This window comes from Typopeltis vanoorti, chromosome 23 (genome assembly GCF_054136105.1).
Source record: "Typopeltis vanoorti isolate ZY-2024b chromosome 23, IOZ_Tvanoo_1.0, whole genome shotgun sequence".
Lineage (NCBI taxonomy): Eukaryota > Metazoa > Arthropoda > Arachnida > Uropygi > Thelyphonidae > Typopeltis > Typopeltis vanoorti.
Window position 1 is genome coordinate 89,718,625 of NC_143571.1, and position 16,283 is coordinate 89,734,907.

General features: G+C 35.9%; 1 protein-coding gene across 1 annotated transcript in view; it reads left to right on the forward strand.

Annotated features, from left to right (window-relative positions):
* Positions 1 to 16,283, forward strand: part of LOC150094048 (synaptogenesis protein syg-2-like) — a 255,756-nt gene that overhangs the window by 104,491 nt on the left and 134,982 nt on the right. The gene's annotated exons all lie outside the window — the stretch shown is intronic.

The following is a 16,283-nucleotide window of genomic DNA, read 5'->3' on the forward strand; positions in this document are numbered from 1 at the left end:
CTGCCATTACTCAGCGCTCGGTGTTTGTGTTCCAAGTAAAATATAAACCCATGGGATACTCGGTGATACATCAAATGACGAAGGGCTTCCTATTTTTATTATTCTAATGCTATTAATTTCTTTTCAATAGTATATTTTGAACAACATCTAATCTAAATTAATTTGGAATTAACTCTCTTTTCCACAAACTTCAGTCGGAAATGCATTTTGAAGTTTTACTCCTTGAGAATGGAAAATTAGTTATTTCTTAATAGCAAGGTCTGTCTTAATGCCATAATCAACTGAAGAGAATAATTAATTTATACTTGAAAAACAAACAGCCATTTTAAATATTAAACTCTGTTTCCAGTCTGTGTATTTCATTAATTTATATCATATTTAAATATTTAAAAGCTGTTCAGGAGCATTTTAACTACTGGTAAATAACTGATTTATTCTGAACAAAATAAACCATTTATTTATGGAACCTCCTGTGAATAAAAAAAAAAAAAAAAAAAAATTGAAAAAAAAAAAGTTGTTTATCGACGTTAAAGTATATGTGAAAACATTTATTATATACTGTGAAAAGATATATAGATATTTTATTTCCAAGAGAAAAAGATTAATTTCTTTTAAATATTATTTGGTTCAAGTACTGGAGTTCAAATGTTGTACGAGATACCAAAGATCAGTGAAAATTGTCATACAGTTGATCCTATTCTGAACACCACGTGAAGAAAATGGCCTTCATCACTAACACATCTACGTTGTGTCAGGTCCGAATAGATAAAGATAAATTAGTTTAATTATCGCTAGGAACTGTCTGTGTGATAAAATAACTGTTCAATGCGTAAAAAAATGCTAAGTGGCAAGCCACCAATGAACATGCGCTTTTTTTTTTCTTTCTAATAAATGGCCAAAGTTTGGTTAAATAAGCCATAAACCACAAAATGAAAGGTGGGTAAGTTTTAATGGGATAATTAGGACAGGTCCGTGGAAACTCTTTGTTGATAGTAAGTGGCATATTTGGTTATTAGGATTTCACGGGGGAGAGCTCTGTTTGCAGGATAAACATCTGAACGTGATATTACGATGGCTAACGACTTAGGCGACTAATTAGATGGGCTAACGCCTAAAAAAATCGGAGAGGGGAGAGTCATCATAAACATGTTGAACCATACGCTTAAAAAGAGAGTATCATTATTAGTCCTCTCTCTCTCTCTCTCTCTCTCTGTGTGTGTGTGTGTGTGTGTGTGTGTGTGTGTGTGTGTGTGTGTGTGTGTGTGTGTGTGTGTGTGTGTGTAAAAGAAAGGAAAGTGGAATCGATTTTTAGTTTATAAATATTATGCAGTTCTCCTTATGAATATTACGCTGATACTTCCTAAAATACGAAGCAGTAATCATTTCGCTACTTCCAATTTTAGTCCTTCGTAGGTCTCTCGGTGTGTTATTGGAATCTACACAAACTAAACAAGTTTGCTGAGTCATTTGGCATACCAGATTTCTATTGAATAGTTTTCTATTCTGTAGGAATTCATAAGGAAAGGAATGCCAGATGGCGGGGCAAATATCCGGTGAATAGACTGTTTAAAATCCGCGAAATATTACACGAGGCACAGGAGATGCACTCTCGTTTCTAATTATGTCAGGTGGAATTCAAAGAGCGCTAACAAAAGTGTTTGATTAAGTGTCGCTTGAATTAATTATTAACTGGGATTTCTACATGTCTTACACTAATTAAATGTATTACTGCCCACCTAGGTCCTTATCTCTATTAACGTTCATAATTTAAGAACATTCCTGTTGCATAAATAATGTTCCCTGGTTTCTGGAAAATGAAGGTGACATCTGAGAAAGAAAATTGATTTGAGGAAGTATTCTCAGATACAAAAGTATAAAATATGGCTGTTTACTTATTAATTGCTTGAAAGGCCTTTACGGTTTATAGTGGAGAAGGTAGAAAGGTCAACATACTAGAAAACGCTGTTACAATTGTTTTAATATTTATTTTTAAAATGTATCATAAATGGATAATCCAACCTAAGGCAGATAAAACCTGCTCTGCATTTATAAAATTTGCCTCTTTTAAAATAAAAATAAATAATATTTTAAAGAATAATAGTTAATAAATTTAGCGAGATTATACAACAAATGGCTTATAAATACATCATCCCGTGATCATGTTTTATTGTTTTGTACCATTTTCGTCACATTTTCGTCTCGTGGACATTTTCGTCAATGTCGTTTTTCGCTCTTTGTACTCCTTTCCTTTCGTATATGGTAATTGTCCCCTTAGTTTCTGCATATTCACAGTTTTAGCTTGATTATAATAATATAGTCCGCTCGGTTAAAGGTGAAGTAACTATGCGCTTCGCAACCATATGCCTGAGAAAGGAGTATCCTGGGTTCGATTCCTGTCGCCAATGAGCAGCTTAGGATCTTTCTCAGACATAGCCAAGTTAGCCGCTTGGGCGTGGATAGCAGAGTTTTTCTCCACAGTTTATCTGGAGTTTTTCCTCATGCAAGCAGGCAAACCAGCCCCTTGAACACACGCAGCTAAAGCCATTGAATAAACTGGGAGACACAGGGCTAGTCACCTTATCCTCGGGACGAGCATGACTAGCCTGTAACAGACCAGTAGGCCTAACACGTAGAAGGGAGGAGAAGTAGGGCCGTCGCCAGATTAAATATCGCCCCGAGGAAAACGATTAAATATCGCCCCTGATGGATTATAAGACAAAAATAAGAAAATCTCCAAGAAACATCAATGTAAAACGATTACATAATAATATTAATTAAATGTTTTCTCTACGAGGATATCACACAATAAAACTGTTTATAAGCTCTTATAAATTTAAATTATAAGCTATGCCCACCTCTATCGATATAGTTGCTAGACCAACCAATCTTTCTTCTGTCATTGCTTTTCGCAAATAAGTTTTATCAGTTTATGCTTGGAAAAACTTCTTTCCGCACTTGCTACGCTAACAGGAATTGTTAGCGTAGCGACTGCTCCTACCACAATATGGCGCCATTTGAAGCCGGGCCGTGAGGCAGGCTGTCCCTTTGCTACACCCTGTCGACGGTACTGAGAAGAAGATAATAATAATAATATACTATTTGTTAAACCAAGCAATGCACAAACATTTCAAGGACTCATCAAAGAGAATACACTAATGGATTTCGTTCCATCAGAACTTCAGCTTTTGCCACTTTCTGGGACATAAATTCTCAAGTTTTTTTTTTTTTAACAAGACAACAAGACATTTTTCTTTCTAAACCAACATTACGCTTTACCTGTGTACTGGAATCCTGAAGTGGCTTTAAAAGTTTAATGTTTGGTTCCTATAGCAGGGTTTCCGGACTATGTAAAAAAAAAAAAAACTGAAATAATAAACCATAGCTCACCTACAATAGTACTCATGCACGAAGGGTCGGCAATCATTCATGAAATTTTCCTATATTACTATTAACGCCTTCAGTCTATTGAAAAACACACCTTCTTCTGCGGTTCTTATGACCCCTTAAGCTTTCCCAGCCTTCCAAGATATCCTTGAAGTTCGCAACCAAGATTCCAGGATAAGGTGGCTAGCCCCATGCCTATAAAAATACTTTATAAGCAAACTGCGATTGTTCTCATGCCCGGTTTGACGAAGAAACCCAGAGATGCCTGTCACCTCCGCATCAGAACTGGCTAACGTACCCTGAAAAGCCCTCATAAAGACTCTTCGTCCTAGATGGGATTTGAACCCAGGTATTTCCATCTCTATTTCTTATTCCTTACTCTCATTTCCATGAGAGTAAGGATTGAGTCGGTATGGAGAGATCTTAATTAATTAGACTGTGCTTTCAATGGATCTCTGTAGCTCGATCGGTTTAGACGATGCCCTACAGAGATCCATTGAAAGCACAGTCTAATTAATTAAAGATCTCTCCACACCGACTCAATCCTTACTCTCATCACAATATAATAGTGTACGACAGCGCTTCCCAAACTGTAGGCCGCGGCTCCCTTGGGGGCCGTAGGTTTTTTTGAGGGGAAACAAATTTAAAATGTTTTAAGAATAAGTTGATTTTTTTATCTTAAAAGAAAGGTATTTAATTTTTATTTATTAATCTTTTTTGTTATTTTTTATATTTTAATGGGAAAAAAATCACACATTGGTGCGGTTCACAAATTTTGCTTCCTGCGTATTTCAGCGCTTAATGAATATTAGTAAATATATGCTTATTCATATAAGTTTCATTTCAAAGCAGAAATCTGAGAATTTCAGTTTCAAATATTTCACCTGATACTGATTTTTGTGTAGCAGTATTGAAACACATCCATCACATGAAATTGTTATTAAACTTGTTTGAGGTTTTTAATTCTTTCTTTAATACTAATCGTTTTACATTTCAGGTGCTTGTACGGCAAATGTACAATAACAATATATCTATCTATATAAAAATATGAGATAATGTGCCATGCAAAATGGGCATGTAAGATGCTAAAAATGTAATATTTGCATTTGATTTTTGCAATATTCGCTGTGCATGTTTTGTATTGAATATAAATACAATAAATGTTATAATAATATGTCTATATTACCATTTTTTTCGAGGGGGCCAGTGAGATATTTTAATTTTTCCAAAGGGGGCCCTGACATCCAGAAGTTTGAGAAGCACTGGTGTACGAAGCCGAATTGAACAGTACGAAATAGTGTAGGGGCAATTCTATACCGATGCTAATGATGACAGTGTTTGGAATTTCCAAATCCATAAAATCCTAGAAACGGATGTTATTTGTTCTAGGCATATTTAAATGACGTTGAATACATCAAACTAAATTATTTACTTTAGATATACTTGCTTAACCAGTTTAGTTTCACCATTATTAACCAGTTTAATCAATGATAAAAACCAGAGTTCACTTTCCTTCCCTCCTTTGTCTTCCTGACCACTTACATTAAGCTTAATTCTAAATCCGTCTTCTTTCCTAAAACTTAATTCGAAATATATGGATCCCGTTCTAATCCGATCTAGCACTCGAACCTAACGCTGAAGCAGCTTCATGAGTCCATCTCGATAAAACTAGACAGTTGTTGGCCTAAACCACCTTTACCTCTATCATCATTACACAATCTTCTCACAAAAAGTGATGCATTCTCGAAGTCCTTCAACTTCTGGAAGAGATGGAAGTCGACTGTGCCAAGTCTAGACTGTGGTGGGTGCATACAAGACAACGCTATTAAGCATTTCGATTGTTTGCATTACGGCCAAAGCAACTACGGTTGTGGGATGAATGCATCATGTCTATTAATTAGGTGTGTTCCTGTTAATCGGTTTATCTGTTTCGTCTCACAAAACATACAAAACAGGCAAGTCTGGCTAGAAAGCAAAAGGATACACGCATTAAATGCCTTTTCATTTCTCCATGAGCTTGTGAGGCAGTGTATTGGGTTTCGACGAAATGTTGCAACATATCAAGACAAACTCGCCGAATCCTTGCTTATGAACAAAGTGTTGCAAATCCTACCAATGCGAAAATAAAAAAAATAAATAAAAAAGATTGTGACAATCACAAAAAATGGGGCAATAGTCTTTTATTCTGACTTCACTCCTCATTTTCATCTGCTGAAACAGTCTCTTTTTTTGGTGGTGGTGGTGGGGGGGGGGATATATGCCGAAAGTATAATTTAATTTTGACGAAATTTGTCAATAAAATGGTCTGATTGAAATCAAAACTGAAGTGATAATCGTTCTTGAACTAGCTTGAATCTAAATCTTAAAATTATTCCAAACATATATCGCAATAGCGATGTATCATCTTTTTGTATACGAAGCTGGCATGCGCTGTTCTCAGTAGAATCGTCGATTATTGATGTTACCATATGTTTCGTGAGAACTGTCACGATATGCGATACATTTACAGCATTGTCAAGGAATAGCTGTTTTTATTTTATTATTTAAGTAGTTTTTTATACTTAAGTAGTTTTTATTTTATTTTATTTTTTTTTTGTCAAAAAATCGAAGTGTTAAAAATCTGTGCATGATACGTCGATCTCTTTTGGAGGTTTATGAAATGCAGACAGGTAATTTTGTTTTGTCTAATTTTGTCGCTATAAATGGCACAAAATTTAATGCCATTTTTAAGTAATTTTTTTTTAAATTTCAATCCAGCCATCGTTAAATTATTTTTAATCAGGTTGAATCGTTTTCCCAATAAAAATTATTCTATTGAAAGTAACACTGGACCACAGGAAGGCATATTTTAGTGCACATCTTAAATACCCAATTTGATTAAATCGCATCCAGCCACAGTGGGGTTGTTTCTGTACATAATTTCGATAAGTTTTTCTTCTGAGTAAAGGATTTCAGATAGAGATGGACCGATACCTTTTTTAAAGAATTCCAAATTTCAATAAAAATTGGTCAAGCTAAAGTCCAGACATAATTTGAGTACGTACTGACGGACAGAAAAACGGACTCCTACACATTTTCCGAAACGCAACTAATCAAGAAGCAAATACATTTCGCCCTTTTATGCCCAACGTACTATTTTTTTTTCACTAGACGCCAAATGCTATTTTATTTTTCGCCAACATTATTAAAATGTATTAGTGCGTCGTGTTTTTATTTATTTATTTCAAAACATTTCTTATTCACAATGCATAAGACAAATTTGAAAAACGAAGGAAATAAACTGAATTTAAAAAATATTTCCACATTGAAACTTAATGGTAAAGCTTAATTAATTTAAATTATGCTAATTTCTGGTTATATGGTTTTAATTTTGTGTTATATAACTATGTTTTCGAACATTCCGCTAAATAGGTACATATATTTATTTTTATGAATATAATGTTTAAGAAATGTCCTAGCTAATTCTGTTTGAAAAAAAAAAAATAAATAAATAAAATAATGCAAAAAATTTACTATTCGTCTGCTTTCTGTGATGGTTTGGTGCAGGAATGGAAACCCGTATTAAGTGTCTCAAAACAATCACAAGTTCTCTCCATCACTGCACCATTCGCGTTCGACAAAACTGTCCAATGTTAAACAGTCCTGATCCATGAATGTCACTCGGGGAACTTTGTTGTTTTCTATTATCAGAACTCCAATCACGAGATTTCATCTACACTGACATCGCATTCTTATCAGTGTTATTTACACTGCTGTAATTCAGAGACCTCTGGCGGAAAATGTGTGAAGCTGCAGACCAAACTGCAGGAAGTCTATGAGTACGCTTTATCTTGCATTGCAATGGGATTTATTAAATAATTTAAATAATTAAAAAAAAGGAAAGAAATAAAAGGAATTGATTTTCATTATAATATTGTAGGCAAATCAACTGATCATGAAATGTGAATCTCACTAATAAGTTGGTTATTCTATCCAGTTAGTTGAATGTAGAATATTGAGAAGCAGCTGCGACAGGCGAAAAATTTTATGTTTCAGCTGTATCGATTCTCCGCCTTTCGTCTACTTTAGGGACGGATATAAATCCGGATTTGTGAAAGAGTTTAAAATGCCGCTTCCGGAACCAACTCACACTATCCGCTCACAATTAAGCCAATGCAATGATACATCCATCGGTTTAATTGTGAGCGGATAAAAAAGAAAGCAGCAGGATTGCGTTACAAATACACATCTACGCCTGAATTAGTTTTCTAAAAAAATCTTCCATCAAAACAGTCAGAGGAAAACATGCGACCTCGTTTTTTCTCTTCGTAACATGACTAACGGAAAAGTGATCCTAACAAAACACAAAGAAACACACTTTGATCAGAAAGTGGCAGACTCCTCGTCACTCCATCTAATTCAGCAGACTTAGGGGCAATCTTTCTGTTTTGAAAGGTGACAAGAATTACGATCCTAATCTTATCTGCTAATCTAATTGAGGGTAGTCGCCGGGCTGTTTCGGCAGGACCTTGAAAGGGGTGAAATAATAAGGGAATGAATGGCGACAATAATAATTGCACATCTTTAGCCCCCAAATGGCATTTCATCCACACCTCTGCTATCCGATTATCGCCCAGCCTCGGCCCACCCGTGTCGTAACAGAAACGCATTTTCTTTAACTACGGGGGCACCCTCCGTCCTGTCGGCACTAAAATAACTAAAATTACTTCCTATCGTAGCAAATGCGTCCGCCATTTATTGCGCCATTCTATTTATGGATTTTCCCCGATACGCCGTCTGTCGGTTAGCCCTGGTGGCGCTGACATTGTGTGGCCAGAGTTCTCGTGCGGCGGCAATTCTCTCAGGATTACCCATGTAGTTGGGGCACCTGCAGCTCCGTACATTATTAGAGGTAGAATGATAAGAGCGAAGGCAATTATTGGCCATCATTAGCTGGTGCAGGAATACAATACGTTTTGTGACTTCCTGGCTAGCAAAGGGTTAAACCGTTTCATCATAAATCCTGGATTCACAAAAGGGGATCGGGGAATGCTTCGTAAACATCTTAACCGGATAAAATATTTTCAATTTAAACAGAGGGAAAATGAGAAACATCTGCCTGGAAAAGAGGACGAGGATTACTCTACAGATAAAAGAAAGTGACACTTAGCCAGACCTTTCTAAGAAATCATAAAAATACAATTACTTCGTGAAGGAATTTTGTAAAATGTAGTTTTCGTATTGTGTGTTATAGGATGAACTGCATAAATAACAAACACTGAACAGGAGCTTTAATAATAAACGTAACGCGCTAGTCTGCTTGACAGATTTTCAAGAAATTTGGGGCACTCATTTCTTACAAAATAAATAAATCTAACTTATCAACAACATAAATTGACAAATTCGATAGGAATACACCTCCGAGATGAATAAATTCCACTGGTTTGTAGTTATAAATTTTATTAGATATTGCATCGTCGTCATCATTTATTCATATATTAGTAGTGAAATATATACAGAAATATGCACATAACAAAACTTCACGGAGATAAAGTCTAATTGATGAAAGTGAGCTACGTTGCTCAGTTTCGTGCCAAGTCAGGCGAATGTCAGGTGGTTCACGAGCTTCGTCTTCAAAAAGAAGTCTGCTTGTGAAATGCCAAAACTATTTTATTGGTATTCCTCTTCCGCTGTGTGCATTAGTTGGCCTGTACAGAGCAAGAGCACTGAACGTAGGTGAGGGTAGATATCTAAGTTGGTGTCCCAACCATCTCAGTTGACTTCTTTTTTTAATTGTTTGTATTAGAGATCTTTACTGGCTTTCTTCAACAAGGGGAGTATCAGGAATGTGATCTTGCCATGTATATCCCAGTATTGTTTATTATTCGAAGTCACGCTGTCCTAAAGCTATTGATGATATTAACTGCTCGTTGGGTAGTGATGTTCCATGTGTGGTCACCATATGTAAATATGGCTCGACTGGTAGTTTGGTACAAAGAATCATAGCAAGTCTAAATGAATTACAGTGTCGATTTTAGCAGGTTTATAGAGCAGGGAATCTACCACAAATCACGCTAGATATTGTTACCGTTTACTTAAAAACCTATGCACAGATTCCAGTGCAAACTATAAATCAATATAAATATATTGATTTATATGTTAGGAGGACGAATACGAAGAAATATCAATATTTAGGATACATAAAGGATATCTAAGTGGGGAAAGATTGGGAGGGATCTCTCTAATAATATCTATCCAACATTCACTATAGGGAATTCTGCCATTTCTTTGAATATCTGCAACTGTCTTTATGTGGTAGGTGTTCTCAGGCGTAGTGCGAGTTCAACACCCGACATACTGGAGATCTATGTGACCTAACAAAAAAACTCTGTTGGCTGTATGGTGGAAAAGTTCCCTCACTGCGTAATCCTTAGCCCACCAAAGGTCCTACACATTCGATAAGTTTTCAGTTTCGTAATGCACTGGACATAATAAAAAAATGTCATATGTGCATAAATGATATGCTGCAGCTATTTCAGACCAGTAAAATATTTAGCGTGAAATTCTGATAACGATGACATCTCTTTTCAAATATAGTGTCCTTTCTTATCATTAATATTAATGATATATAATATTAATATTTCAGATAACAAACTGGCACAAAATTGCGTCTCACTGTTTTCCCAAACTTCGAAGAAATATTAATAATAACATTTAAAGTCATTATCATTATTATTTACTGCTACAAATTAGAATTATCTTAATCCCAACAAAAAGGTGGACACGAGTGTGAATGTAAGCATAACAGAGAGAGGGGGAGGAGGAGGAGGAGGAAACTACTTTTTCAGGATTTTCTCCTGTCGTCATTGTCATATTTTCATTCAGTGTGAATTTTTTTGTCAATTCAATCACAACTGCATCATGTATCATTTAAAAATGAGTTTGTTTTCAGTTTACTCCAACAGCATCTCTATCCTTTGAAATTGTTGAACTGCCTTCATAATCGGTTGTTTATCCATTCATTTTGATATTTCCATTGGTTGCGAAGCGATGTTTCTTGAGAATTACTCCAGAAATCCAATTACTCGGTTTAATGATCCGTTCAGAACTTCAACGAATTTTGCCGAATTTAAGAAAGCGATGAGAGAAGGATCAATTTCTTAATAAACCACGAACGTGTGAAATTCTCGTTTCAACGCCGTCACGATTTTAAACATTTTCTGCTATTAAAGTTAATATCTCATGTTCCCCTTCGAACCCACCGGTGGAAATTTCAATTAACCTTCGAGGACAAAAGGTACGAAATGTGCAAACGTGCCTGCTAATTTCGGATGCATTTTCAAAATTGCATCGAGTATGGCTATTTGTATTAATAAATTAACAGCGAAGAGATTCTAGAAGGAATTACAAAATAAATATTATAAGCACAAATGCTTGAACGTTAAATAAATCTATTAATTGAGTAAAGCATGCTGATGAATCGTAAACTGGCAGAGATTGTTTGCCCTCAATCATCACCGGATAATTCGTCTCCCCCTTCTCAAATTTGCTTTCTTTTATTTATAAAAGGAGGCTTTGGAAATTTCGCGAGGAAATAAAATGCACATCGTTAGAAAATACTTTTCTATTCTTCAAATACGCAGTGCCCTCGTTACCATGGAAACGAACCAGAATGTAATTAAAATAAGCGCGTCCGAAGTCTCCGAATGTTTTGAAGCGTGCGTCGTAACCATCTTTAAGATAGCCCAAGTCATTTCCTTCCAACTGTTCGTCGAGATAATTCGTGGTTTTAAACTGTAATTGAATTCATAGGAATGAATCCCATAAATAAAATCAGAATAACAAAAATTACATTAATCTCGTCTATTCGAAAGAAAAGTTCGTTTCGCATCAGTCAGATCCGTCCCTACAGACCACGTGAAGAATCTCGTCTGGGCGACCAAGACTGTGAGCAACCTCACATTATCTAAATCTTCAACTAGAGGACGAAATTACTGAAAGCAAAGTGCGCGCGCACACACACACACACACACACACACACACACACACACACACACACACACACACACACACACACACACACACACTATCTAAATCTTCAACTAGAGGACGAAATTACTGAAAGCAAAGTGCACACGCACGCACGCACGTACGTACGTACGTACAGTTTACTGGCATTGCCCTTAACATAGATACACCATTTTGAAATATTCCGCTTCGTCTCTGTTGAACACGGCAGTGCGGACGTTATTTTTGAATGCATTTCATGAAGCCTCCCAGAGTTGCCATCATTTCTGGATAGCCAGGCTCGGTAGTCGTGTGGAAATAGGGTCACGTAAAGGCACGCCTTAAGCGGATTAAGGATGTCGCTGGGATGACAGAGAACAAGCGAAAAAGGTGTAATACAAGTGTCATTTCTTTGAAAAGGTCATATTTTGAGGGGGGGGGGGTGAAATCGATCCCTTCATAACTTACTACGCATGTGCAATCCTGTTTACCCTGTTTCACGAACACTAGTCTTAATACTGCATTCTGTGGACATTCGGATATTAATATAGGAAATGTCACATATTTCTAATGAAAGACACGTCAGTGATATTGTACTGAGAAGATACTTCACGAACTATGGATTATTTGAATTGAGACGACTGCATTGACAAAATTCGGCAAGTTCCATCCGTTAGGTAAATTCACTGATCTATATTAATTGTCGAAGTTACAATTTAAATTATAATATTTAAGTTCTTCTCTCGCTTTTAATGAAGAGAAGATAATAAGATGATCGACTTATAGTTTCCGAAGGAAATTAACGACCTCGAAATCACAGCCGGAATAAATATGATATTACGAATCTCATCTGAATTATTTGAAAATAAAAATATACTTATTTAAAGATACTAAGAAGAGTAGCTAATACAAGTATCTCATACGTAAATGCATTTTGTGCGTGAAATACATTCACGTCTGGGCTACATGTAGATAGAAATTAATGACTTCACATCAATTGCCTTAGTCTGTTATCCCATAATGCAAATCACAGAGCCTTTCGAACGTGTAAAATGCTATGCATAATGGAAAGTAGCACTACCAAGACCGGATTAGACCATTATTGAGGTCTCATCAGTGGGAGCCAGATCCGAGAGAGATGCCAAGGTTGAAGTAATGCAGAAGTCATATATATATATATCATATACAAGTAGAAAAAAGGTGCTCGGACCATCAACTTCCAACATTTTGTCGATCGGATTACCATAAACAAAACAAAAAATAAAATAAAATAAGACCTACAATTCTGATTTTTTCCTTTTAATGAGGACGTTCCACCTGCTTTATTGAAAGAAAAAAATCCAAGAATATAATATATATATTCTTATCACAAATACCTTGCAGGAATTTAATTCTTAGTTATTGCACAAAATGTCTTCAGATGCATATAATACCTTTTTTTAAATCTTTTGATGTGAAAATCTTTTGATGTGAATTGATTACAAGATGAGATGAATCTGAAAATGAAAAGCTGCGTTTTTAATAATAATGAAAATTTTCTTTTCATTAGGATTCGTTATGTTTTATCATTTGACGGCGAATATTTGATGTATTTAGCATTTGAAAACAATTTTGACATCACACAAAATTAAGTACAAGACGAAGCAGCGGAAAGTGCATGAAGTACCAAAGTTAGATGAATGAAGCAATTAGTTTAAAAACATTAAGAAATTTTGAAGGTGTACGAATATCAAACAAAATCAGACAAGAGATAATTGAAAGAGGAATAAAGAAATTAAAAAATAAAGAATGCAGGAAAATATTCAACAAAAAAAAAAAAAAAAAAAAAAAAAAAACTGAAGTAGATACCAAAGAAAGACGTAGGCTAAGGCGGGTGGATGGTCTTGAAAGAAGCGACACCATAACTTTGGTAGTGCAGCGAAAGAAGAGTTTGAAAACAGAAGTATTTGAATTTAATATTTTAAAATCAGAATGACAGTTTTGTAACGTGTATTTCTCGATTTAAAAATAAAATTATTGAAATAAATTATTCGGAGCATATGTACATTTGCAGGCCATCACATTAAATTTACAAGCACGTTTGACGCATATCTCAAAACGTTTAAACGGATAACGGTTTTAGAAATCTGAGAGATGTAATCATCGAACGTGTAAAACACCATCCTACATATCAGAGGCATGGACTAGCTTGGAAAAGAAAAGAAAAAGTTTTAGAGCTGGATTTTCCATTATCTAAGCCTCAACCCATCAAAGGTACTAATATATGATAGGTTTACATTTCGTGAGTTGGATTTTCTTACGCCCACAAATAAAATAATGCAGTTGTTTAGATTTGTATTTATTTATTTTTTATTTTTTTGAAATATAAGAGAAATACATATGAGTGTTAATTGTATGAATATTGATAATGTACGCAGCTCAATAGTAACATATGCTGTTAGCTTATATATTATATTATATTATATTATACGAATATTATATACGATATACGATATAATACTTTATAATAGTCCTTATAAGGACTGGCTTAAAAGGGCGAAGCAAGAATGCTTCTCATCTTCCCCGTTATCTGTAGAGGGCAGTGTATGGATAAGGTGTTATTGAGCAATTAAAGCTCTGATCATGGCAGGAGGGTAACAGCAATAGCCGAGCCTCAGTTAGAACTTCATTGGCTACAACATTGCCATCCATTACCCTCCAAGGGTATTGGATTGAATAAATCCATCATATCCATACTTTATAATTGAGTTATTAAAGCTCTGATCATGGCAGGAGGGTAACAGCAATAGCCGAGCTTCAGTTAGAACTTCATTGGCTACAGCATTGCCATCCATTACCCTCCAAGGGTATTGGATTGAATGAATCAATCATGGTCATCCCTTCCCCCCCCATACTTTATAATACTTTACACAACACATTGATATAAATATATTATTAGAAAAACTAAAAGGTGTTGGTATTTAAGTATTTTGAATTAAATCTAATGAAACTAAATAAAATTATTTATGATGAAATACTTATGATAAAATATTATCTCTACTTCTTCTCTCTATATATTTTGGACGTCAAAACTGCTTTACGACGAACAAATCGCAGTTCACACGGTGGCCATCAAGAACGAAGGTAAGGGAGAAAACGAAAAAAAAAGTTTTATTTTTATTTTTGGAAAAAAAAAAAAAAGGAAAAGGAAGAATCTCTCTACGAAAGTAATTTTTGTACTTAAATCGGTTTTCACATATAAATGTCGTAAATATTTTACAATATCTGCGCATCGCGTGTGCGTGAAAGGGCATTAAAGAAGGATGCATAAGAACACTTGTATTGTTTGTTATCCTGTCGGGAGGGATGAAGATAAATTGAACAACCTTCTTTATTGTCTGCCGCCAGAAATAAAACCGGAAAATATTCGATTACTCCGTACCTAAGTGGAATCGCAGTGACTAGGACGCAGTGGGCCCACGCGCTGTAAATGCCATTTCGAATCAATAACCTTCACGTAAGAGAAACTCTAAAACCCAGATTTTTTGTAATAAACAGCAAGGCCTCGCGATTTGTTTTATAGAATTTAATACAAAATTCAAAACCTTCCTAGAAGCGAGCGCTTCAAGGACCACTTTCCACGTTGTCACGAATTTGGTTAGTAAGTGATCCTGCTTTTATGGGAAAATAACGTTGACGATGGCCGACAATGGATGTCCAGAGATTTAGGGGACGGATTCCTACTTAAGGGTTCGTTTCCAAAACACAACACATCTATAGGCTGGCTTACACTTCTTTTGCGAAGTTTTTTATGACCGAGAACAAAACATTTATTAACTATAGATGACGTCACAGCTCACTCGAATTTTGGCGAGAAGCACACTTTTGTATTTCTCACATCGTATTTGATAATTGAAATGATGACCGAAGATACTAGCCATTCTCACGGCGAGGATTATCTCTTTTCTTGATTTCTTCTGATAATAGGATCTCGCATTTGATTTTTTCTTCTTCTGCAGCTAGTCCCACTCAAGTAGGGTCGTTGCTTGTAGTGAGTCTCCTCCACAACCTCCTGTCTTGGGCTGTAGCCACATTCAAGTTCTTCATCCTCAAGTCCTCCTCCACCATCTCCCTCCATCTCTTCTTTGGTCGCCCGCGCTTCCTCCTCCCCTGCACATCCATCTGCATGACCTTTCTTCCCATATACTCTTCCTTTCTTCTCATCACATGACCAAATCATCTCAATCCTGCCTCCTGTATCTTTGCTTCCAAGTTCGTAACTTTCACCGTTCCCTTCACATAGCCATTTCTCAGACGATCCTTTCTGGTTACATCGCACATCTACCTAAGAAAATTCATCCCTGCTCCATCCTGCTGATGTTATTTTTCCTCGGGGCACAGTTTCCATAGCATACGTCATAGCTGTTCTCACTACTGTCCTGTAAATTTTGCCTTTTAGATTGATCGGCACACTCTTATCGCATAGAACTCCAGCCATCTCTCTCCAGTTCCACCATCCTGCTTGTATCCTGCATCCCACTTCCTTCTCAGCCTCACCATCCTCTTTCATTGTTGAACCTAAGTATCTAAAGTCACTGGCCTTCCTGATGACATTTCCTTCCAGCTCCAGATCTGTCTTCTGGCTGCCATCCACTTTCAACACATATACTCAGTCTCATACCTCTCTTCCAGTACTTTCCTCCACTTTCCAGTTTAGCTGCCACTCCTTCTCTTGATTCTGCGAACAGCAAGATGTTATCTGCATACAACATAGTCATATAACATTTCCTATGTTATGTTTAATTTGATTATGATTTCATAATACTGTGGGAAGAAGGCGGGAGGAAATAATGATGATAATAAAAGCGTAGTATCGAAAATGTAAAGAAGAGTAAAAATATCGCTACTCCAAAAAAAAAAGGAGGAAAGAACAA